The 24620-nt window shown below is 37.0% G+C and overlaps 1 protein-coding gene and 1 pseudogene across 3 annotated transcripts in view; both read left to right on the top strand.

The window, feature by feature from the left end:
• The window catches only part of PCLO (piccolo presynaptic cytomatrix protein), a 368924-nt gene that overhangs the window by 116678 nt on the left and 227626 nt on the right, over positions 1 to 24620 (top strand). The gene's annotated exons all lie outside the window — the stretch shown is intronic.
• On the top strand, positions 5096 to 6052 carry LOC119044941 (proliferating cell nuclear antigen-like; annotated as a pseudogene).

The raw sequence follows: 24620 nt of genomic DNA, 5'->3' as shown, positions 1-24620 counted from the left end.
TTCTTGCTCCTCAGCAGAGATGAGTAGAGGACATTTCTGGTGTCCACTGAATCTGCTTTCTGTAGCTCACAAGCTCCAGACAAAAAATCATATTTCAGCAAGAATCTATCAAACCTTTCAAACCAGCTTCTAACTAGATATATTAATACTCACATCATCTTATACTTTGGTCTTATGATGTGGTAATGGGCTGGGTAGCTACTGTGAAATTTCCTATGAGAAAATGATATGGAAGAAAACCATTTTGAAAGCACATTTAGAAACCAGGCCTCTGTCAATAATGGTTCATTAAGCTCGGCTTGGCCTAGCAACCTGTTATAGTTCAATCACAAACAGGTTTGCTTAACTGTTAAAAAAAAGTGTTATTTGTCAATAAGTACAATAATATTATTTCACTTCTTCAAAATAAATATTTTACTGTTTAACTTTCTTCATAACCAGTGGAAATAACATCAGAGAACTGAATGTCAAATCTGTTTACTCTGTGTATTTCTTATTACTGTTTAACCAATATTGTATTGACCCCATAAATCATCATCAGCAGACCAGGAGTAACTTTGAAGGAGGACACAGTGCCCATAAAGTTATTTGGCCATGAAGAAGCAGCCTTGAAGCTAGGAAGCAGTAGGGGATGGCATAGAAGCAATTACAATAGTAATGGCAGTAGGAGCAATGTAATTAGCAGCTGCTTCAAGGGCAATGGTTTGCAGACTTTATGACAAGGACAGTTAGTATCTCAGAGATCTTCCCACTCCCTTGCCCTCCAAAAAATGTTTTAACTGTCCTATATTCAGATTAAGGCAGGTGTGACAAATAAGGCTGTGTACTGGAGCCTTTAGGAGACTTAGTTGCTGTGCTGAGGTCATCCACACAGAACATGTTAGAATTTACATCTATAGATGTAACAGTACATGTGAGGACAAGTGCTTCTGTGGTAACGAAAGGAGGCAGAGGAGAGGTTACATCCATCCAGGGATACTGGTGAGCAATGAAAGTATCATGATCAAGAAATAGATGATATTTAACCCAGATTAATTAGCAGTCAACCTGTGGGAGATTTAGCAGTATACATGAAGACAGTAGGTTTCAAAGTGTGGCCTCCAAACAAAGTGTCAGCATGATACGCAACTTTCTAGAAATGCAGATTCTTTTTCCCCCACCCAGACCTACTGAATCAGAATTTTGGGGATGGTACTCAACAGTCTTTTTTATCAACCCTTCCAGGTATTTCTGATGCATAGTTAAAAGTCTGAGAACCTCCGTGCTAGGATCTTTGTTAAGATGGGAGGGTCACTTTATAGATTAGGCATTAAGCATTGCGTAGGGAGGAGTGGGATATAGCAGCATTTGGCAGGGAGTCTTAGAAGGAAAGGAATCAAGATAAGACCTCAGTCACCACCCCCACCCCCGCCAAAATAAAGCAACCAACTGTGTAAGAAGGCATGGACTGAGAAAATACATTGTTGGAAGAAGCAATAGACAGAGTCAAATAAAAAAAATAGTTTGGCTTCAAATAGAGGTATATAGACTTCAACAAGCTAGATTTCTTATGCCTCAATTTTCTCATCTCTAAATCAGTGTGATAATAATGATTATAGCTCTGTGGGGCTATTGTGAAAGTTAAAGGATTTAGAGATAACACTCAGAATATGCCTGTCATGTAGTAAGGGTAGAATAGTTGTTAACTTACATTACAACTTAAAAAAATTTAATCTTTATGTATATTTTTACATTACCTTTTAGTTGCCTTATACCCCGCACCCCCCAGAAATCATGACACTGTTGTCCATGTCCATGAGACCTTTTTCCTTTTTGCTCAATCCCTCCACCCTGTAATCTGAGAGAAGGACAAAATACCATATGATTTCCCTCATATGTGGAATCAAATGAACAAAGTGAACTAACAAGGAAAATGGGGACAGACTCATAGATGGAAAACAGGATGATTTTTATGTTATTAAAGCTGTGATATATTTTAGGATTCCTAAATTATAATTTTATTTCATTCTTCATTGTTTATTGTATTATAATTTTGAAAGATGAAAACCATGGCTCTCATGTAACAAAATAAACCTGTGTCAAAGATTTTTAAAAATGCATTAATTAATGAGGTAACTAATAAAATGTCAAAATTGGGTTCAAAGAGATTTTGGAAGCCAAAGTTTATATAATATCAAGAATGCTGAAATAGGCACTAGCTGCTGTGGCTCAGTGGATTGAGTGCTGACCTGCGAACTAAAGGGTCACCAGTTTGATTCCCGCCAGGGCACAGCCTCGGGTGCAGGCCAGGTCCCTGGTGGGGAGTGTGCAAGAGGCAACCACACATTGATGTTTCTCTCCTTCTCTTTCTCCCTCCATTCTCCTCCCTCTAAAAATAAGTAATAAAATCTTTAGAAAAAGAATGCTGAAATATTTCCAATAGATATAAAACTTGATAATATCCTATATAACACTGTGTTGTACTATTGGGAGTTATCTTTTTTATCAGACTAAAACCAATGGCATATAAAATCAGTTATATATATTTATAACATATATAAATTGCAACATTTATATGTATTATAGACGTGAATCATTTGTATTACTCCCAGATAAGGATCATTTGAATTGATAGTACTTTTCTACAGGATAACCTCCAGCCCCACAAAATTGTAAAAAAGCTTAGTCAATAGAAAGTTAATCAAAGATGCACTCAACACTACTCTGAGAAAAACAAGCAGTAATTGATTTTACTTGTTTACAGTTCTGGAATAATTTCTCTTGATGGATGTTTCACAAGAAATAGTGTAAAAGCCAGGTTATTGCAATTGATTACTGGACAAAGCACAACCATAAACAAAGGTGGCTTAGCTAGTGTTTATGAACCCTGGAGCATTAGGAGACTGATAGTGGTTTTAAAAGAGTGTGAAAACTAAAAAGACTTGTTGCTAGAGTATCTGAATCAGCATGACAGCATTTAAATATGTACAGGAGGAACCCAGAATTTATTCGTAAAGAATTGTATATTTATTCTTACATGTTCAAACTCTAGTCACCTCCAAAGTACTCTCCACTTGATTCAATCCACTTATCAGACATTATTTCCACTGCTCAAAACAGTTTTTGAACTTGTCAATTTTGATGCCTATTAGTGCATCTGCTATTTTTTGTTTCACCTCTTCCACATCAGCAAAACATCTTCCTTTGAGGACTTTTTCCCATCTGGGCAAACAAAAAAAGTCACTCAGGGTGAGATTAGATGAATAGGGAGGGTGGTGCATGGGGGTGCCAGTGCCGGTTTTGATCAAAAACTACTTGAACACTCAGCACGGTGTGGACAGGTGTGCTTGTAAATCACCCAGCATGGAATGGGCAAAAGTGTTGAGTCTTCAAAAAAATTCACTGAAGCCGAACGCAGCCTCTCACAACAACAGCAGCTGGTACACTGATAAAGATGGGTTCCTAGAACACCCAGCTAGGCAGAAGCCTGTACTACAAGGGGCTCAACCTCTAGTAGATAATTTTGTGTTTTGGTGGATACTGTAACATACCCCAATGCGAGCAACAAATGTCGGAAGCCTTCAGGAGTTTATGATGGAACTTTATTGGCCAAAGTTTCAAAGTTTTACCTGCGCAGGGGCGAACTCTCGGGGTGTCCGAGGACACGGTGCCAAAATGGCTGCAGATGAGAGTTGCGCCTGGCGCTTACAGCCTGGGGTTTTTATTGGGGTGAGCAAGCAAGCAAATACAGAAGCAGACGTAGCTGTTAGCAATTGGCTATCCCGAGAGAACATACATGGCTATGTTCTCTGCTTGCAACAATGGATACTTTTCTGCAAAGACAAGGTCATACACAAGGCGGTTTATCTTGTTCAGCACTCTTTGTACTTTCTGTACTTTCTATCTTCCTTGCTGAGACAGTCTGGAGCCTGCCTCGAGTTCCTTTTGGCCACTTTTATCTAATTCCAGCGCTAACAATACCACTCATATGCATTATAAAAGAAGAGAAATTCACCCTCAATTTGAAAACATTTTCATTATAACTGATCAACAGAAACCAATGGAACATTTCCTCAGGTGTGTAAAACATTTTGCCTATTCAAAGTAAAATGTAACCAAAGTTATAAGGTAAATAAGGATCTTATTGTGGTGTCTCTCAGTGTGTTTTCTGTAATGCAAATGAAATCAGTAAATTTGCAGCAAAAAGACCTCAGTCAAACAAAGGCCTCAGTAAGAGGCTTTAATTCTTACCATGTAAACTGTGGATGCTGCCTAATCATAGTATATTTAAGTCACCAACGTGGTCTGTGTTGGGCAATGATTTTAAAATGGCATGTACAAATAATTCTCATACATCAAGAGACTTGGCTAAGAAGAATAAGGAGATTAACAGTAATTTGCTTATTTAAAAATCCTGCATTATGCTCTGGCTAAGTGACTGGGTTGGTTCTATTCTGGGTGAGGGCATACACCTAGGTGGTAGGTTCAGTCCTCAGTTCAGGTGCACATAGGTGTCGACTGATCAATAGTTCTCTCTCACATTGGTGTCTCTCTCTGTCCCCTTCCTCTGTCTCAAAAAATCGCTGAAAGCATGTCCTTCAGTGAGGAAAAATGTGGCATCTTTATGAGAAAGTTCCATTGGATTTTTTTTTTTGTCAAACGTATTTGGTAGAAACAATTTGATGTTAGGAGAAAAAATACAGAAGACATTTAGTGTTTTTATTTTTTGATGTATTTCTTCTCTGATTTTCTGTCATATAATGGAATAAGTGGTGTTGGTAAGATATGGTACTTTTTACTTTGTTGACTTTTTCCTTAACTGCACTGGATTCATTATCAATTCACAGAAATTCAAATTAAACTTATTTAGCCAAGTTTTGTTGAGCAACTTGAATAAGGCTATGTAGCAAAGATAAACATGATATCATTTCTTCAAGAAATTTGCAGATGGAGAGCTTGGGCTTGCAGACTCGGCGGTATTACACGGTTGCCAGCTGAACGTTGTGGTGATCTTTCTTTAGCTCAGGTGCTGCTGGCTTGCTCTCATTCTATGAAGTGCAGGCCGAGTACACCTCCTTCCCTTTGTCTTTAGCTGTGTCGTTGCCACTCTGCCACCATGTTCGAAGCGCGGCTGGTCCAGGGCTCCATCCTGAAAAAGGTGCTGGAGGTGCTTAAAGATCTTATCAATGAGGCCTGCTAGGACATTGAGCGGCATCAATTTACAGAGCATGGACTCGTCCCACGTGTCTCTGGTGCAGCTCACCCTTCGCTGCGATTGCAACCTGGCCATGGGTGTGAACCTCACCAGCATGTCCAAAATACTAAAATGTGCTGGCAACGAAGACATCATTACCCTAAGGGCTGAAGATAATGTGGACACATTGGCACTAGTACTTGAAGCCCCAGATCAAGAAAAGGTTTCAGACTATGAAATGAAGTTAATGGATTTAGATGTTAGGACAACTTGGAATTCTAGAACAAGAGTATAGCTGTGTAGTAAAGATGCTTTCTGGTGAATTTGCAAGTATATGCTGAGATCTCAGTCAAATTGGAGATGCTATTGTAATTTCCTGTGCTAAAGATGGAGTGAAATTTTCTGCAAGTGAGGAACTTGGAAATGGAAATATTAAGTTGTCACAAACAAGTAATGTTGATGAAGAAGAGGAAGCTGTCAGCATAGAGATGAATGAGCCAGTTCAGCTAACTTTTGCACTGAGGTATCTGAACTTCTTTACAAAAGCTACTCCACTCTCTCCTACAGTAACACTCAGTTTGTCTGCAGATGTGCCCCTTGTCTTGTTGTAGAGTGTAAAGTTGCTGATATGGGACGTTTAAAGTACTACCTGGCTCCCAAGATTGAGGATGAGGAAGGATCTTAGGCATTTCCAAAGTCCCAAGAAAATAAAACTAAGCTCTTCAAGAACTGCTTCTGAGATTCCAACATGCCCTTAAAAGTCTCTTCAGTCACCAAGTTTGTATCTGAGTACATATATAGATGTTTTCTGTAAATAACCTATTTTTTTCTTTATTCTCTACAATTTAAAGGATAGTCTCACGTCAGATCTGATCTTAACAGCCTAGAAAGAAATACTGCTGTATCTAGAAATACTCTTTAGGATATTTATAAGAAGGGGTTTTAACTCTTAGTGCAGTTATAAGAATTGTGTTTTCAATTTAAATAAAAGTTATTTGAATTTCAAACATCAGAGGACAGTGCCTTCAAATGAAGGTAAGTCACAAGTATTCTAGCAAATTCACAGCTAATGCTATCTTGTATAAATGTGTTTGGGTTTTGTTTTTCAGTCTAGAGCAGCCAGGTATAAATAAATTAGAGCCATAAAAAGTGCTTCAAATGCAGTGAGTGGTAAGATGTTTTGGAGGATTCATTTGCCAAACTTATTTTTGTGTTCTTTAAGTCAAGAAATGAATGGGAGAATACAACATATACTTCATCATTTATATTTCATTATTTTGTTGTTCTATTAGTAAAAGCCACCTCAAAAATTTTATGAGACTAGCATTGTTACAGGGCAGAGTTGCTTTGACTTAGGGATTCTTTTACAAGAATCTTTGAAGTTTTACTAGATCTGTGATAGAGCCCAAGGAATATGTTTTTGCAAAAAATAAAAATAAAAATTCATTTGGTATAAATAACCTTATTTGGGACTTAATCCCTTAAAAGGTGAAGGTGTCTTAAATCTCATGAACAGTGGAATCAACCAGGAAAGTGAAAAGGCCAAGCAGTTGTTAAACAAAGGCTGTTTGAACATTCTCAGTAATTATGCTACAAGGTCACAAATAGGCATTTTACATGCTGAGAATTGCTTTATTACAGTTCATTTTCCTGTTGTATTTTGTGTTTGGTGAATTAAACGCCTGGTTTCTTCGTTGTACCTGGACTGAGTTCTAGTTACTGTACTTTAGAAGTAACTATACAGCGGGTAGTTTAACCTGTGTGCCTGGGAGGAAGGAGGTTTGCAGCAAAGGGATATGATGGAATTTTGAGGATAATGAAAATATTTTATCTAGACTGATGGTGGTTCCAAGACTGTATTTGTTAAACTTCATCCAGTTGTACTTTATGTAAGTTATACCTGAATAAATCTTACATTTAAAAAAGAAAAAAAAAGAAATTTGCCATTTTATCTGGGAACAAATGAAATTGTACTTCAAATAAAGGGAGAAGAGATATGGTAAAATCAGTAGTAGTCTAGGTGAGCAATGGCATTGTAGAAAGAATTATTTTGAAGAGTTTGAAAATATGGTGGGGAGAGATATGTGTAGGGAATAGAGGAAACAAAATATTGAAAAATAAGGGACATAAAGTGGCTAAAGAGAAATACAAAGCATTATATGTGTTGGAAGGAAGAAAGGTTATACTAGTATGGAAGGGTAGTTTATCAGCAAAGGCACATGTGTGTATATGATTCCAGAGAGCGAGAGAGAGAGACATCAGTGTGAGAGAAACATTGATAGACTGTCTCCTGCATGCTCTCTGACTGGGGCCACTGAACCCATGACCCAGCTATGTGCCTCAACCAGGAATTAACTGTGACCTTTTGGTTTATGTGATGGCACTCCAACCAATTGAATCTCACTGGCTAAGCAACACATCTACCTAATGCATAGAAATAAACACAAAGAAGCAGTCAAGGGAGGAGACAAAGAAACATGCCCCAAATGAAAGAACAGGAGATATCTTTAGAAAAAGAGCTAAATGAAATGGAGGTGATTTACCAGAGATAGAGTTAAAAAAATGTTTATGAGGATACCCAAGAAACTTACTGATAACTTGAAGGAACTTGGTGAGAAATTCACCAGCATGGAAAAAGACATAGAAACCATAAAACAGAAGTGGTCAGAAATGAAGAATACACTGAAAGGAATAAACAGTAGATTGGATGAAGTAGAGGAACAAGTCAGCATTTGGAAGACAAAATAGCAGAAAAGATCCAATGAGAGCAGTAAAAAAAAAAAAGGAAGAATAATTTAAGAAAAATGAGAATAGTTTAAGGAACCTCTGGGACCCCGGGAAGTATAACAACATCTGCATCATAGGGGTACCGGAAGAAGAGAGAGAGCAAAGAACCAAAACCTATTTGAAGAAATGAAGCTAAACATTTCCCTGACCTGATGAAGGAAAAGACACACAAGTCCAGGAAGTGCGGAGAGTTCCCCCCCAAAATGAACCCTAATAGGTTGTTAATTTAAAACATACCAAGACACATCATAATTAAAACAGCAAAAGTTAAAGACACAGAGAGTCTTAAAAGCAGCAAGAGAAAGGCATTTACTTACAAGGAAGCTGCCATAAAATTGTCAGTTGGTTTCTCATCAGAAACGTTTCAGGCCAGAAGGGACTGACATAAAATATTCAAAGTGATGAAAGTAAGGACTTACAGCCACGACCACTTTACACTATCATTTAAAATGGAAGGAGCAATAAAAGAGCTTTTCGGAAGCTCTAAAGGAATTCATAACCACCAAACCAGTATTACAAGAAGTGTTAAAGGGTCTCCCTTACAAAGAAAAGAAGAAAAAACAAAACAAAACAGAGAAACATAGTTAGAAAGAATAAGATGGCCATAAATACATACCTGTCAATAATCACTTGAAATGTAAATGGTTTAAGTACTGCAGTTAAAGGACATAGTGTGGCCCTGTCTGCTGTGGCTCAGTTGGAGTGTTGTCCCATAGCCAAAGGGTTGCATGTTTGATTCCTGGTCAGGGCACATACCTATGTTGCAGGTTCAGTCCCTGGTCTGAGTGTGGGAGCATGTGACCTCCAGTCTGGACATGTAAAATCTTAGGTCTGGGCACATACAGGAGGCAACCGATCCATGCTTCTCTCTGGCATCAATGATTTTCTCCCTTCTTCTCTCTCTAAAAGCAATGAAACAATGTCCTTGGGTGAGGATAAAAAGCATTAAAAGATAAAGGGTAGCTGAATGGATTAGAAAACCAGACCCACAGGCAATAGTTTGGTGACTACTGAGGGAAAGTGGGGTGGGGGAGGTAAAAAAGGATAAAGGGGGAATAAGTGGTGATGGAAGAAGACTGGACTTGGGGTGGTGAACACACAGCACAATATATAGATGATGTATTGTAGGATTGTATAACATTTTATTAATCGTGTTATCCCAATGAGGTCAGTAAAATTCAGTTAATAAATACATATAAGTAAATAAATAAGTGGCTAATTAAATACAATAAGAAGAGGCTCGGGAGTATAGTAAAGAAGAATGACATATCAAGGGCAGCCAGGAAAATGGTATGAGTGAAGTAAAGGCAGTTATTGAAAAGATTCTATAAAATGTGACATTAAGAATGAAATAAGGATCAGTGTGTGTGTGTGTGTGTGTGTGTGTGTGCGCGCGCGCACGTGTAGGGAGAGGGAAGGAGAAAGAGACAGAGGTGTGATGTGGAGAGAGAGGCAGGGAGTGAGGGAGGGAGGCAGGATTGATTGCCTTGAAGTGTCATTTCTTAGTGTAGTGTTTTATTTCTTATCTAATAGGTGATTTTTTGAAAAGAGAAGACATTGCAGGTCCATTTAGGATCTGATTTTGAAGACTTTTCTGAATGCCTTTGCATTTGTTCGCATTCTACCTTATTTTGCCATTTCCTTTTTCCTTGTAGTGTGGTATGTTATCAATGAGGGTATGAAATTATCCCCATATGGCACCCAGGATATTAGACCCTAACACAGGAAAATATGTGGAATAAAATTAAAAATGGTAGCTTTTGCTCTGAATTTTAAAACTTCCAAGATCTTTGATCTAACTGTTTAGAGACTTTTGAGTAAAGGACCATTGGATCCTTTCAGTATAGTAGTAAGACATGCATTTTCAGGCTAAGGGAAGATTACAGTTGCCCATTACTAATAGTGTGGAATGAAATCGATGTTCAGAATATATATATGCCATGTCTGAATTTCAGTTGATTGGAGGTTATTAAATTGATATACTGTGAGCTATAAATTCAATTTACAAAGCCCTTTCTAATTATTCTCCTCACAGTAGCTCCACTGTCAGAGCAGTTGCAGTTATCTCTAATTTACGAGTAAGTATGGACATTGCAGGTGAGAGTCGGAGGAGCTCAGTGACCCCTCCAGGATCCTATAGCAAGTCAGAAGCAGAGCTGGGAATAGATTCCTGCAGTGAAGTGGGGGCCTGAGGAAAAAGAAACACGTGTACCCCTATAAAGACTTATTTTTTGAGCCAAGTGGGAAACCATAGTGAAATCTCTAAATATTTTTTAAAGTGACTGTCCATACAAAACCCTGTACTGCCTGGTCTGTTTGCACACCACTCATTGGCAGTCTTCATAAATCCAGCCATGGTAGGACCTGGCAGGGACCTGAATGGCTGTTGCCACCTGGGCACCCTTGGCCTGATAGGAATGCCTCCTCCCGTTGCACACCAGCATAGGGTGATGATACAAATGGACAACCAGCACCTGCCTTTACTTGTGCTGGGTTTTATTCCTCAGGAGGTGTTTTGCATTCATTTTGATTTTTTGAAAATGTTACATGGCTACTGAGCTTTTTCATCCTCCTTTATTTTTTATTTTTAATTACAATTTACTTTCAGTATTCTTTTGTATTAATTTCAAGTGTACAGCATGGTGGTTAGATTGTCATATACTCTGCAAAGTAGTCTCCCTTATGTTTCCAGTACCCACTTGGCACCATACATCGTCATAACAATATTATTGAGTATATTCCTCTGCTGTACCTGCATCTCTGTGACTATTTTGTAAACTACCAATTTGTTCACACACCTTTAAATATTTCCTGAAGTGTGTTATGCTACTGTGCAGCGTCAGTTGCATGAAAGTAAAAGGACCAAAGAGGCAGAGTCTGAAGACTGATTTACAGTTTATAGAAGACGGCTCAGAGTTCATAGATCATTCCAGGTGTTCTCACTTGACCATACATTTGCTCTTGCCACTATATATGTGACACATCTTTTTTTTCTTATTTTGATAAAATCCTAGCATACTTTGCAGTCCCATATGAAAGGTACATCCTCTGTAGAGTTTTCTTTATACTCAGACAAGATATTTGTGTATTTCTGCCATATACACAGAAGTCCTGTACACACCCCAGCTGTTAGGCTAGGCTTATTACATTTTATTAGAGTTTTAAATGTCAGTATACTCCACTGACTGGGAGGCGTTTAAAGCTGAGCCCAGCAGTTTCTTATCTGAGTTTGTGTCATTAGCACCTAAGTGGTGACTGGCCCGCAGCCAGGGGATGACTGAGTGACAGAATGGTTAAGATGAGTCAACAACTCACAGGAGTTACTCATCTGGCAGCTTTTCTGTCTCCTTAGTTTGATGTGCATTCCAGAAAATAAAGTTTCCAGGAATGGTTGTTGAAATTTCATGATTGAGAAACCATAAGATTTCCAGGCACCATTGTCACTCCTGTCAACGGCATTAGTTAAGTTAGAGCGTTATTAGCTTACCTCCTACCTGTACCCCTCTGGCACAAGACATGTTTACTTGGTTTTTGACTGAACTAGCAAAGCTTGGCCCCAAAGAGTATTAAGCTTTCTTAATCATGCCACCCAGATTCACACCAGATTCTAACTACTTTTTTCCCCCAAGTGAAGACATTGTTGCTGAAAATATAATCATTTGTCTTGCTACTCAGGGCCACAATCTTTGTACTAAAGCACTGAGCAGTTAAGATTTAGTCATTTTATGTAGTCATCAGTTTCATAAAGATGTGCTCTATTTTATGGCTCTCTAATTCCCAATTACAGTGTCATATACGTGGCTCTGTGAATAGGGTTTCAGGTGGCAGCGTGAGTGGATAAATGAAGCAGACAGATGGAATATATTTGTCGAACTCTAAGTGTGTTTTAACTACATCTATTTGATGTTTATTTCAAATTATTTCTGAATTCTCATGTTGTCCAAATTATAATACTGTAAGATGCTCTATAACATCTTATTTTTAAGAATAATAATTTTTGTATTGTTCTCCTGTAGCTATAATTTTATTACAGAACAGAAAAAGTTCATCGACTGGTGCTAGCAGAGCTAAACACTAGACACCGAAAATTGCAGTGGAGAAATACTATTTTGTTATGAATGGTGCTGTCCAGGAGAACAGGAAGCTAATGCTCAAACACCTAAACTCCCTGATGGTGTGTGTATGGTACTGGTTATAAAGGACAAAATCACAAGACATGGAGGGTCAGAGGTTTGGGTTTGTGCTGGGAGCTGATTGGTCAGAGGTGAGGTATAGCTAATAAGTCATTTCTTCAGGTCTTGACAGCTCTGAGGTCTGTTCCAGTATCCTTCTGTTGGTCTCATGGGAAAGTGGCTAGGGGATTATTTCACTACAGGACTCAGGAACTGAAACATAATTTAGGTAAAGATTTTATCTTTATCTTGCCAGAGGTCCAGACCTTGTGACCTTTGGTCAGGCCTGGGTTACTGTCTTCTGCTGCTGAGACATTGTGTTGCTAGTTATCCAGGGGAAAGGCTAGGTCTCTGAGGAGGAGAGAGTGAGAGAAAGAATTATGCTTTATGGAGGCAGAATTTAAAATTAAATTTTATCTAAGTCATAAGGAACCTCGGCTTCAATTTTTATGTTATAATGTACAGAATCAGTAAATGAATAGAATTTGGAAATTATAAATTAATTTTACCATGTACTAATATCAGCTTTTTATATGTCATCAATAATTTATGTTTAAAGTTAAGATCCTTTATGATAGTAAATTTTGTGTATCAAAATGGCTGATTTTATATATGCATTTTACAGATGATAATTGTTTCACACAAATAGTTAAAAATATGGTCTTGTGTCTAAGGGTGCAGTAAGACCCACAGTGAGCTTTCTAGTGTTCAACTTTTGTCCATAAAAGTTTTGGGAAAACAAATAAGATATATCTTTATTTCATATATTTAGGCTTTCAGATAGTCCATTCATACTAGCGCCACTTAACTTTTGTGTATTTCTCACAGAAGGCAGATCAGTGTGCTATGTAACATTTTCCAAGGTAAACACTGCATTTTATGCAGGCTTAAAAACAACTGACAGCTTCTCTGACTGGTGTGGCTTAGTTGGTTGGGCATTGTCCTTGCAAAGCAAAAGGTCACTGGTTCAGTTCCTGGTCAGAGAACATACATGCCTAGGTCATGGGTTCCATCCCCGGTTCAGGTGTGTACGAGATGCAGCTGATTGATGGTTCTCTCCCTCTCTTTTCCCTCGCTTCCTCTTTCTCTAAACATAAATAAATAAAGTCTTAAAAAAAATAAAGACCTACAGCTAATGTTTCTACTCTGTAAGTCTAAAAGATAGGTTTGTCTGTGTTAAAACAAAATATGGCATTGTAGGACAACAAATTTATGAAAGAGATGAATAATTTGTTTCATTCACTGACAGATATTTATTGTTACCTACTATATGTCTTTTTCATATTTATAGCAGATAGGACTTTCCAACAATATTGATGGGTGATTCTTAAAACAGTGCTGTGGGCTTCCACTGAAGACTTAGCTCGTTCCAAAGAATAAGATCCTGGTAATTTTTGATCTTTGATAACATTGCCATCATTTTCAAGCTACCTTCACAGAAGTCACTTTGCTTTTTGAACTCAATATTTGCCTATATGATTTAGAAATAATTATTTTATATACTAATTTAAAATTTTTAGCTTATATAACTTTATTAGAATGCTTATCAAGTAATATAGCTAACTTTATACCATGCACACTGCAATTCTGTGCAGTCTTTAAGAGATCCTTATAAATATATTATATTTTTCTTATAATAAAGATGATAATTTTATGTTTTGTATCTTAACACTTGATAGGAAAATAAAATAAAATAATATATGTCAATGCACTTGAAATAAAGCACCCTAAACTTTGGACACTTTACTTTTATTCTTAATCATAATATTATTTTACCTTCGTTTTAATGCGTGCTGGTCTTGCTCCACATATACCAAAATGTGCTTTTATTTCATAGTCTGGTAATTATATCAGGAAATACATATGGGAGAGGAGAGGAAAAGAAGGGGGAGTAGTCAAGGAGCAGAAAAAGGAAGAAATATGGATCGAATTTATAATAGTGTGCTGGGTTCTTTCAGTATGTTTACTCATTTCATTCTCATTATAGATTTAGGAGGTAAGTTTTTGTCTCCATTATATAGATGAAGAAACTGAGGGCCTCAAGCTTTGTATAGCTTGTCCAAGATCACATTGCCAGTAAGTGGGAAAACCACTTTGGATCTAGGACTCTCAGGCCAGTGGTTTCAGGCTCTGTTAGCCAACTCTTCTCAGTGTCATGGGCACCCTGACATTAGGACGAATCGCTCATGCGTTACCCACCAGCAGTGAATTCTGCACCTCCATGAAAGATGCATTGTGACAGAATACAACAATAAAAAAAAGTGGATCTTTTTTTAAAATTCTTGGTTCTTTCAAAAAACTTAGTCACAGTAAGCACTAGGCGGTCAAACTGGATCTAAGTAATTGTAGGTCTTCTTTGGATATATTCCATTTATGTAATAATTTTTGTGTGAAAAGCTATGCCAATGTTTTCCAATTTGTGAGTAATTAAATAGCATACATTATCTAAGCTAGTTTCAGTAATCTAATTTGAAAGTTCTAATTTATCTAACAAAAAACAAGACTTGAAACCAAGACACAAATAATTCTCCTCCCTCTTTTAGATTCCTTCTGTTTTACCTTTGAGAGCTACACAGCATTTTTAACTGATAGTTTTGAAATGCTCTAAGAGTCATTATCGACTGCTTTCTTCCTAGGCTTTTATAGTTTAATTTATATTAGTATAAATTAAATATATTGCATCTTTCTAGTATTTAGATTTTTTAACTGATGCTTCAGTTTTTGCCCCCAAAATCCAATTTTCTAGCAACAATATATCCCATAGAAATAGTGATTTGGGATATATGTAAGAAAACAACATAGTACCTTATAGAGATAAAGAATAATAAAGGCTACTTAGTGTCTAGTATGTAAAAATTATGTTCATATAGGGAAAAAATGAGACACTAGTTCTCCTATCTGAAAGCTTTGTGTATTACTGTAATTCATCATGGTTTTATATGGCCGAGAGTTTTCTGTTGTCCCCTAAGACTAACCTAGAATATTTGCTCATTGCATGAAGTCTTCTGGCAAAAAAATCTAACTACTAAAAATATACCAATGTAGGACATTCCATATATAACTTTAGATTATTTTGTTTTTCTCTTGTAATCATCTTATTAAACATTCATGATTGAAAAACTACCTATTACAATAGAGTAAATCTGACACCACATTATAAAGTGTAGGTTCTACATAGTTTTGCCTAAATAGGTTTAACATGGAAACAAAAGGACTTAATTCTTTATTTTTGCTGTTCTACATACCTTATTCTACCACTAGAAGATTTAAAATTCATTTGGTCTGCTCAAGTTAAAATAGCTACACTATTTACGAGCAAAGCAAAACACACATATGTTGAGAAAACTAAAATTTCCTTAAGAATTTTTAACAACTCGCCAAATTTATACTGAGGCTTTCATTCATTTATTCATTTACTCATTCATTCATGTATAAATACATTGAGTCCAGGAACATTTAGTGAGCTCTGTTGCTCAGTAGTGTAAAGTACAAGTCATCAGGAAGGTGTCATGTACCTTCCTATGTACCATCACTGTCCTTCATTCTCACCTCCTTTTTTCACATTCCAGAGGTGTGTTTTCTGCAGAACTCAAATTTTAAAAAAGGAATTTTCCTCTAATATGTATACTATTTACATTGCAAATAATGTTTAAAACATATTACACTTTAAAACATGGCATCTATTCTTTGATATTGTGGAGTACTTCACTAAGTGCACCTCAGTTATCTCCTTGTTTTTAGGCTCATATTTTGAGATTCAAAAACATTTCCATAATAGTCAAAGCAAAAAATAAACCACTGACTTCAACTACTATTTAACTCCTCCCTGAAATTAAAGGGAAATTAGTATTTGCTTTAAAATCTCAATTAATATTTAATACATACATGTTTGCAAGGTGATTTGTAGATCCCTAGTTACAATGGGCTGTAGAATGATTTAAATGTATCCCCTACTAGGCATATTTTAAAATTAGGTAATTTCATCTGATCTATTACATACCAAAATGCACAAATGCTTTCAACAGAATACTAGAATTTGATATTTTTTATCTTTTTTCTCTCGTTAAAATAGAAAAAAAAGGTAGACAGTATAGAAAATACATAAAATTATTTAACAAAACAAAACTGGACACTGTGTCATAACTAATTCCTCTAATAATGCAACTACTCTTAATACTGCATATTTTCATTTTCCTCACATTTATTCTGACATTCTTTACATATTTATTATTCTCTACACATTTGCAACTTTCTGTTTTGTTTTTGCACTTAACAGACTTGTGTGGTAAACATTTTCTGTGGCATTAAAAATATTTTGTACATGACAATTTATTTTGGAGCCCTTTGCTTGCTTCCAGTTTAGCTTTATCCAAAAGTATAATACTGCTATAAACAATTTTATGCATTGTGGGGTGTTTCATTATGAAAGATTCTTACAAAGAGGGAACAAAATCAATTCATTTGTAATACAGCTATTTCATTTTGGAGTTCTTCATTCAGATTTATTTCTTAGCAATTGAAATGTGTTGTCAAGAAAATTTTCCCATGAAAATCTTATAACTAATATTACATTATGAGTCTCTATATATTATACATTATATTTATATAATGTGTTTCCCTGTCATATAGAAACTTTGTTGTTTATAGTTTGTCTTTTAATATCTCTTTTCTCTGAAAATGTGTAAAAATGTTTTCTAGTATGAAGTGATACAGAAGAGTAATCAGATTTTTGTGGCAGTAAAGGTAATATGAATTATAATATCTCCTCAAGAAGGCATAGTATAATTTTAAAATAATAAACATAGTTTTATCTATTTGCATTGTTATTTCTTGGAGCTCAGTGGACCCATCTGCATAATTTGGTACTTTTAAAGCAAATGTGCCTCTGTGATTATTATTCCTGTTTTAGTTATTCCAGCTTCATCCTCTAGAGTATTTATAATTATTTTATGTCCTTTCATTGACCATCTTGGTTTTTCTTTATTTGTTCTATTCAACTGCATTGTAATGAAGTTCTCAATTTTTTTATATTTGTATTTTCTTTTCTAACTTGAAATAGAGTTTAATTCTGTGTTTGCATTATTAATTTACTTCAATTCTTCCTTGCCTTACCCATCTTCATTATCTTATAGAAGATGTATTTTTATCTCCAGCTCTTTCCCCTTCTACTTCATAAAAAGCATTTTTAAACATTGTATTAACATGCTAAATTGTTTTCCAGTTATTTTTTCTGACTCTAATAAATCATTTTTAGAGTCCTATTTTTCCTCTAATTCTTTAGAACGACTTTCACTTTTCTTGTTCTCCTTTAGACTCTCATAGAGCCAAAGTTGATTCACTAAGGGAACAGAGCCAACTTCCTGCTTCACCCTCTTTAAGCCATCCTCAGATGAGGACTAGGCATTCCTAACATGGGTTAAACCAATCAATAAAGCACATAAATTGCCCGGGGCTCTGCTCTCTGACCTAGATTGCTGATTGAATGCTTCCCACAACCTGAGCGGAAAGTTGCTATGCAGTTTTTGCCAGCCTTCTTGGATCTGGCATACTTTTCAGCTGAGTCAATATCCAGCTTCTATTACTCTTTGAGTGCCCTATATAGCACACAAAATAGTTTTCTTATTTATTTATATTTCTAAAAGAAGACAAATATTTATATTCTTCATGTCACACACTACATATTTCTACTGAGATACTGTTTAAGGATAACTTTCATGTTCATGAATCTGGTTTGCAAGCCCTGCTATAATGGACCTATTTCTCCAATCTCATCTCAATTCTTCATCTCCATCTTCATCTGCCAGTTGTCCAAACAGCAACCTTCCTTTGAAGCCAAGATCAAACGGCACATTCTTTAATAGCTCAGAGCTCCTTATTTGCTTATTAGCATAAGCTTCCTAAATAAACAGAAGAAAGCTAAGATAATTAAATCAGACTATCAAAAATAAGCATCGTGTTCCCTTCAGGAGCATATATACAAAAAATAAGGAGCCCTGTTCGTTCTTTCCCTTTAAACAACCACAGGGGAACTGAGTCCTTACAGCAGTTGAAAACACATTTCTGATCTTGCTTTCTTCAACAGTGATTCTAATTTCAGGTTGCCATTTTCACACATATTTTGTTTTTCCCATGTTCCTCAACCCCTGTGTTTTATTTTATGTTGACATTTCCAGATTTTGGCAGCAGTGCTCATCTTAGTCGGTCCATCTGTTGTTGGGCCTCTGATAGTGGGTGTGCAACCTTGTGCCATGTCCTTTTACATGAGGAACTCGGTGAGTAGTGGAAAGAACATCACCTGCCTCCCGATGTTTGATTTTCTACCCAGGCTGTGCACCGCCATGAAAACAAATGGGGAGCTGGTGCTAGAACATTACCCAGTTACTGAATTTTAAAAAAGGAGATAGACGCAAGAATTTGTAGCATTTTAAAATAAAAAGAACTGGTGAAGGGCAAGTGCATGAGGGAAAAAAATTTTTAAACCTGGCCATGAAAAAAAAGAAAATAACTTCTTTAGGGTAAAATAAAACAGTTATTTTTATTAAAAATAGAACAGTTATAAAACAGGACATTTTCTAAGGACCCTTATTGTTTTGGGGAAAAAAACAAACTTAAAAAAAGGAATTAATTCATAATGTGATAGAAGATTGTGATATATATCATACTAAGGAAATGGAAAGATAATGACTATGCATCCCTTAGCTCTTTCAAAATGATGCATTTATGGGTAATGCATTATTTTTCATTTAGCCTGATTGTCACAAGAATAAATTTTGAATGACAATCTTTAATAGATTATGTATACCGTCTATTTATATCAGTAAGCAGTATCTCATCTATAAAAGCCATTGTTACTTTCATTATTAAATCTGTTTATTTAAAAACATTTTTTATTTCAGCAATACAAAGTGTAAAAAAGATACAAAGTGTCATGTTTCATCTATGTTTTATAGAAATAAATAAAAATATGTGGAACTTTAGAGAGTATATGTGTATAGGAAAGTAAAAAAGAAAACTAAAATCTGAAATAAAAAATATATTTGAAACAGATTTAGTAATAAAAGTACTAAAGTTTCCGTATGGAGGAGGATGATTGGACACTCCAAAAAGTGATTTTTTTAAAAATCTAGACTTACCATTGAAAGCACAGAAATGTAATCTTCACAGGGACTAGACCTGATGGTGGATTTAGAGTTACAGATTTATGCCTACCAAGCTCACAGAAGTATTTTGTATAAGTTATATAATACCAATCAGTATGGAAGTATTTTATACAAATGTTAACGTCAATAAGTTACTGTGAGAAGCAATGTAAGTGTAGGGTTTAAGAAAGATCCAGGGATTAGGTGTCGAATGCCTGACCTGAATGTGTCTTAGTGGCTTTACTGTGTGATCGAAATCAATTACTGTTACTGATCTGTGCCTGTTTCCTCATCTACAAATGAGGATAATGTCCTGGCAGAGCTCATAGGTTGTTGCGTTGGTTTAAAGAGTTAATGCAGGCAAAGCACTGAGAAGACTGTGTAGCACATAGTCACTGCTCGAAAAATGTTCCCTATAGTAATGTCTTTTTTCTGGCTTTTTTTTTCCTCACTCTCTGGTGGAAACTGCCAGAGAAGCTGAACTTCTATGGCAGTCCAAAGTTTGCTCTTTTAAGCAGGAAATTAGGACAAAGATGTTAGTTACGTAATTTAACTGTCTAATGTATTTAAGAAGAGGTAGCTGAATGCATCCAGGATATAGTTTTGCTTCAGGGAACAGAATAGTCAGTCTGTGGACTAAGACTTTCTCTCCTTTGGCACTACTAATGTCGTGCCTTTGCCACCCTCTGTTGTATGTCTTCCAGTGTTGAAGAGCCACTCCCCCGCACTCCCCTCCACTTCCTCCCACTCCCCTCCACTCCCCCGCACTCCCCTCCACTCCCCTCCACTTCCCCCCACTCCCCTCCACTCCCCTCCACTCCCCTCCACTTCCTCCCACTCCCCTCCACTCCCCTCCACTTCCTCCCACTCCCCTCCACTTCCTCCCATTCCCCTCCACTTCCTCCCACTCCCCTCCAATCCCCTCCACTTCCCCCCACTCCCCTCCACTTCCTCCCACTCCCCTCCAATCCCCTCCACTTCCTCCCACTCCCCGCCAATCCCCTCCACTTCCCCCCACTCCCCTCCACTCCCTTATGCTCACACTTTTTTTTTAATGTATGTTACTTTCAGGAAATTTTGCTTTGATTGAGAACTTTATAAAAATATATTAATTGATTCATTACATATTGATTTTATAGTTAAACCTCAGCAAGACAGACTCACTTATTTCCCAGTTTTTGAGGGGAGCTTACTTTTATATTCCTGTGTTCTCTTAAATGCTTATATAAATGTATAATAAATCATTCAACTCCTAGCTAATTTGAAACCCATTACCATCTCTGTGATGGGGCAGCGTGGGCAAGTTGATTTCCCTTCTCTATCTTAGCTCAACTTCCATAGGATCTAGTAATGTATAAAACTCATTTTTTGTGAGGAATTTAAAGAAAATATAACTAGATAGATAAGACTAATGTTTAATCCAGAGGATTTGTTCTGATGGGCTACAGGCAGAACCATCAATAGCACTTTCCTTGAGCTGCACTACACTGGTACCCACAATGTTTTGTATTGTTTTTAAAGTGGTGTAATTGATTATGGATATTTGAACCCCAAGCTGTTTCACATAAAAAATCTGGGTTTCTGATGTGTCTGTAAATATTGGGTCATCCCTGGCCAGCTAGGTCAGTTGGTTAGAGTACTGCCTGATATCCCAAGTTTGTGAGTTCAGTCCTCAGTCAGAGCACAGGCAAGAAACAACCAATAAATGCATAAATGAAACAACAAAGTGATGCTGCTTTTGCTCTTCCCCTCCCCTCCCCTGTTCTCTTCTTCTCCCCTGTCCCCTCTCTTCCTTTCCCCTCTCAGATGAGGTGCGATGGCCATATGGAAGACAAAGGATTTATTTTTCAATTTCATTTCCTAAAAATGACAGAAAGAGTATGATGGTTATGTAATTATCTTTGTGTTTGTGGGAAAATGGTAGGATATAAGCAGGGGGGCCACCAGCTGAATGGTTTTAGATTCGACCTGGAGTGAATCCAACAGTATTCGACCTTGCACTCTTCTGAGGTCTACTCTAATTGCTTTTCCTGAGGTGGTTGCTGTCCTGTTTACCTGCACTGTGGATCAGCTGGTGCACTCTCATTTCTCAATTTAGTTTTCAGTGTTACTAGAGAGAAGACCTCTTTAATTGATGCTTAGGTGTAATTGTTCATTGAAGTGTAGTTATGATCCTAATGAATTTAGTCTATGACTCTACCTTCCATTCTTAAATTTAGTCTTTCCTGTTTAACTCCTTTTATCTAGAATGAATTCTAGGTTCTGGCCAGCTGGCTCAGTTAAGTTGGTTAGAGCATCATTCAATTACACCAAGGTTTTGGGTCTGATTCCTGATCAGGACTCATACAAGAAACAACCAATGAATGCATGGCTTGGTGAAACAATGAATCAATGTCTCTTTCTCTCTGTCTCTCTCTCTACAACTTCCTCTCTCTTTCTAAAAAATCAATACTAAAATAAAATGAATTCTAGATTATTCCTTGACATAAATGTATAGGAATATTCTTTTTTAACAGTTCTTTTGAAAATTTAATACTTTTAAAATTTTCACAGATCTTTAGAATCTTTTAAGTATATTTCATTCAGTTGTCCCAATTTTCCCCCATTGCTCCCCTCTGCCCAGTATCCCCCTTCACTCCAGCAGTTCTTGCCTTAGTTCATGTCCATGGCACTTAAGTTCTCTGACTTCTCAATTTCCTATGCTATTCTTAACTTCCCGTCTATTTTGTACTTACCAATTATGTTTTTTATCCCTGTACCTTTTCCTTGATTTTCCTCCTTCCCCTTCCCAGCTGATAACCCTCCAAATGATCTCCATACCTGTAATTCTGTTCCTGTTCATTTGCTTTGTTTGTTTGTTTTTAGAGTCAGTTGTTGATAGCTGTGAATTTGTTGCATTTTAGTGTTTCACAGTTCTGATCTTCTTTTTCTTAAATGAGTCCCTTTAACATTTCATGTAATAATGGTTTGGTGATGGTGAACTCCTTCAGCTTTACCTTGACTGGGAAGCACTTTCTCTGCCCTTCCATTCTAAATGGTAGTTTTGCTTGATAGAGTAATCTAGGTTGTAGGTCCTTGCTTTTCATCACTTTCAGTACTTCTTGCCAGTCCCTTCTTGCCTGCAAAACTTCTTTTGAGAAATCAGCTGATAGTCTTCTGGGTGCTCCTTTGTAGGTAACTCACTTCTTCTTGCTGCTTTTAAGATTCTCTCTTCATCTTTAACTTTTGGCATTTTAGTTATGATTTGTCTTGGTGTGGTCCTTTTTGGGTCCAACTAGTTTGAGACCCTCTGTGCTTCCTGGATTTGTACATCAATGTCCTTTACCAAATTAGGGAAGTTTTTAAAATTATTTTTTTCAAATAAGTTTTCAGTTTTTGCTCTTCCTCTCCTCCTCCTTCTGGCATTCTTATGATCTAATTTTGGCATGTTTGGAGATGTCCCAGTGTCTTACATTATCTCATTTTTTAAATTCTCTTTTTAAAATTCTTTTTCTTTTTAAATGTTTTATTTCTTTATTTTTAGAGAGAGGGGAGGGGAAGGAGAAAGAGAGAAAAACATCAGTGTGTGATTGCCTCTTGTGTGCCCCTGCTGAGGACCTGGCCCAGAACCCAGGCATGTGCCCTGACTGGGAATCGCACCAATGACCCTTTGCTTTGCAGTCAGGTGCTCAATCCACTGAGCCACACCAGCCAGGGCATTTTTTAAAAATTATTTTTTCTCCTTTCTGTTCTGGTTGAATGTTTATTTCTTCCTTATGTTCCAAATCACTGATTTGAATCCCAGCTTCCTTCTCTTCACTGTTGCTTCCCTGTAGATACATCTTTATTTCACTTAGTGTAACTTTCACTTCTTCCTTTATGTTGTTGCCATACTTAGTTCTCAGAACATCCTGATCACCAGTGTTTTGAACTCTGCATCTGATAGGTTGGCTATCTCTGTTTCATTTGGTTCTTTTCCTGGAATTTTTTCTTTTCTTTCATTTAGGCCATATTTCTTTGTCTCCTCAATTTGGCCGCCTCCCTGTGTTCATTTTTGTGTATTAGATAGAGCTGTTTTGACTCTCTGTCTTAGTAGCATGGCCTATTGTTGAGTAGGCACCTGTAAATTGTGTGGGACAGGGCCATAGGAAATCAGCAGGGTGGGGCAACCCGCTTCACCCTTTGTGGATCTTTGGAGTAAGGGGGGCTTGGAGATGAGATTATGCTGCTGTGGGCTTCTGGAGTTTTGACCAGCATTTGCCCTGTTTCCAGTCACTTCATCCATTTCCCGAATGCAGTCAGTGCCCTTTCAGCTTTTGGCCTGGTGTCAAAGCCCAGGCGTTTGCCCTCCTCCAGCCAGCCCCCAGCCCCCACTCACAGTCCATCCCCACACTGTTGTCCATGCCTATGAGTCATTTGTACATGTTTTGACTAGGCACTTCCCCTTCTTTCCACCATTACCCCCCTCCACCCACTCTGGCACCTGTCAGTCTGTTTCATTCCCACGCCTCTGCTTCTGTTTTGCTCGTTAGTTTCTTTTGTTTATTAGATTCCTCTTATAAGTGAGATCATAGTGTATTTGTCTTTCACCAAGTGGCGTATTTCACTTAGCATAATATTCTCCAGGTCCATCCATGCTATCGCAGTTCGTTATCAGGACTACCGTACTCTGGTCTTTTCATTCACTTTGTTTCTCTCCAGTTCATTTCCCACACAGAGTGGTATTTTGAAGATAGGTAACTGGTGAAGTCATTCCCTGTGTAAGCACTCTTTGGTGTGCTGTTAACTGCTTTGGAGATTAAGTTTAAAGTCCTTCATAGAGCTTAAGCCCACATGCCGTAGGGCCTCAACCTTGTACACATTCTCACTGATCTACACAAACTCTACAAACTTCCACACACTCTAACCCCCCAGTTTAACCACCTTACCTTTTCACCACCCACTTTTACCTCATGTGTCACTTCCACAGGGAAGATTTCTCTTTGCTCTAAGTCTAACTTGCATCTCCCATTTCAAAACAGAGAACTTCTTCCTGACACTATTCACTGTTATAATTAGTTATTAATACTATCCAATATCTGTTTACCAACTGTCTGCCTTGCAACATTATAAGCCCTCTAATGGTAGAAACTGTTTCTGTTTATTCACTGGTGTATTATTTGTAAATCAATTCAGTTATTTAATGACTAGTAACACTTAAAAGTAGTTTGCTATAATTTGAGGCACTTTTATATTTATTATATATTAAGTTGAATCCAAGTTTATTGTTTAAATTACTTCATATATAAGACAAAACTTCCTCTCACTTAAAAATCTGAACATTTTATCTTTTTCAGTAATTTGCATGCCCTCCCCTCAACCTCTACTTTC

This window comes from Artibeus jamaicensis, unplaced genomic scaffold, assembly GCF_021234435.1.
Source record: "Artibeus jamaicensis isolate MK-2021 breed Jamaican fruit bat unplaced genomic scaffold, CSHL_Jam_final contig_787, whole genome shotgun sequence".
Lineage (NCBI taxonomy): Eukaryota > Metazoa > Chordata > Mammalia > Chiroptera > Phyllostomidae > Artibeus > Artibeus jamaicensis.
Note: the sequence above shows the minus strand (reverse complement) of the source record. Positions and strands in the feature narration are given on the sequence as shown.